This window comes from Chrysochloris asiatica, unplaced genomic scaffold (assembly GCF_000296735.1).
Source record: "Chrysochloris asiatica unplaced genomic scaffold, ChrAsi1.0 scaffold00053, whole genome shotgun sequence".
NCBI classification, from domain to species: Eukaryota; Metazoa; Chordata; class Mammalia; order Afrosoricida; family Chrysochloridae; genus Chrysochloris; species Chrysochloris asiatica.
In genome coordinates, this window is record NW_006408571.1 from 16383266 (window position 1) to 16385475 (window position 2210).

A 2210-nucleotide genomic window follows, 5' to 3' on the forward strand; every position below is an offset into this window, starting at 1 on the left:
TCCACCAGCCCTTGCATGTTGTCCAGCTCTGCCTCCAACTTCAGTTTCTCCTGACTCAGCATGTCCAGCTGCTGCCTCAGGTTGTTGATGTAGCTCTCACACATGTTGTCCATGTTGCTACTAGAGGTCTGCTGTTGCAGAAGGCTCCATATGGTCTTGAGTGTCTTGTTCTGCTGCTCCAGGAACTGCACCTTGTCAATGAAGGAGGCAAACTTATTGTTCAGGGGTCTTGATCTCCTTTTCCTGGGTGTGTACGGCCTGGAAATTGGGGTCCATTTCCCACTTAATGGGGCTCAGCAGGCTCTGGTTCACTGTGACGGCCGTGATGCCCCCCATACCTCCTACTACGCTATAGCTCCTGGCCAGACCCATGCTACCGCCCAGGCCACCCCAGTAGCTGCTGCTGCTGCTGCTACTGCCCATTCGGGAGAAGGACGAGGAGCTGATTCAGGAGACAGGTCCGCTTGTGTAAGAGTGGCTGCTGAAGGCCCGAGGGCCAAAGGTGGACACCTTGTAGGATTTCTGGGTTAGCCTGATGGACATGGTGGAGGTTGAAGAGAAGGCAACAGTAGAACTAGACAGAAATTGGAGAAGGAGCCAAGAAGTTGCTTCTACGTGGGGGACATCATTTGATTTTTTGACTGCTGCTTCCATGTGAGTTGATAGTGGATCCAAGCAAAAGGAAGTGTTTGTAACTTCAATCTTTTCTCCATTTATCATGATATTATTTATTGGTCCAGTGGTGAGGATTTTGTTTTTGTTTTTTTTCCGTTGAGGTGCAACCTCTACTGAAGGCTGTAGTCTTTGATCTTTATCAGTAAGTATGTTATGTCCTCTGTGTTTTCAGCAAGCAGGGTTGTATCATTTGCATATCACAGATTGTTAATGAATCTTTCGCCAATCCTGATGCCATGTTTTTCTTCATATAATCCAGCTTTTCAGATTACTTGCTCAGCATATAAATTGAATAAATATTATGATGAAAGAATATAACCCTAACATACACTTTTCCTGATTTTAAACCATTCAGTGTTGCATTGTTTTGTTTGAATGATCACCTCTTGGTCTAAGTACAGGTTCCTCATGAGCACAATTAAGTATTCTAGAATACCCGTTCTTCACAATGTTATCCATAGCTTATCACAATCCACACAGTGAAAAGCCTTTGCATAGTCAATAAAGCACAGGTAAACATCTTTCTGGTATTCTCTGCTTTTAACCAAGATCCATTTGATGTCAGCAATGATATCCCTTGCTCTTTATCTGAAGCTGGCTTGAAGTACAGACAGTTAGTTCCTTGTCGATATACTGTTGCAGCTGTTTTTGAATTATCTTTTGTAAAATTTTACTTGCATGTGATATTGACATTTTCCAATGATTTCTGAATTTTATTGGGTTACATCTCTTAGGAATAGACACAAATATGAATCTCTTCCAATCAGTTGGCCAGGTAGCTGTCTCCCAAATTTCTTGACATAGATGAGTGAATGCTTCCAGTGCTGCGTCAGTCTGCTGAAAGATTTCAATTTGTATTCTAACAATTCCCACATTCTTGTTCTTTGCCAATGCCTTCAATGCACCCTGAACGTCTTCGTTATGTACCATTTGCTCTTGATAATACACAACCTGTTGAAATGCTTGAACACTGACCATTTATTTCTTTTTGATACAGTGACTCTGTGTGTTCCTTCCATCTTCTTTTGATGCTTTCTGCATCATTCGATATTGTGAGTCAAGGCTTGAATTTTTTTCTTCAGTTCTTTCAGCTTGAGAAATGCTGAGTATGTTCTTCCCTTTTGGTTTTGTATATACTCCAGGTTTTACACATTTGATTGTAATACTTGACTTTGTCTTCTGGAGCTGACCTTTGAATCTTTCTGTTCAGCCTTTTTCCCTCCTCAATTCTTCCATTTGCTTTAATATCTTTACACTGGAGAGCAAGTTTTAGAATCTTCTAACTTTCATTTTGGTCTTCTCATTCTTTCTTGTCTTCTTAATGACCTTTTGCTTTCTTCCTGTATGATGTTCTGATGCAATTCCATAACTCTCCTGGTCTTCGGTCTTAAGTGTCTAATGTATCAAATCTGTCCTTGAGGTGGTCTCTGAATTCAGGTAGGTGACCCAACGGAATGCGGAAATCATCGGACAATCTCTTTGATATCTCAAGCAAGCAAAGTTTTGCTCAAGGTAATACAGAAACGGCTACAGTC

General features: G+C 41.4%; 1 protein-coding gene and 1 pseudogene across 1 annotated transcript in view; one reads left to right on the forward strand and one right to left on the reverse strand.

The window, feature by feature from the left end:
* LOC102822183 overlaps positions 1-543 on the reverse strand; it is a 1966-nt pseudogene extending 1423 nt beyond the window's left edge.
* TMOD1 (tropomodulin 1) overlaps positions 1-2210 on the forward strand; it is a 69676-nt gene that overhangs the window by 22056 nt on the left and 45410 nt on the right. The gene's annotated exons all lie outside the window — the stretch shown is intronic.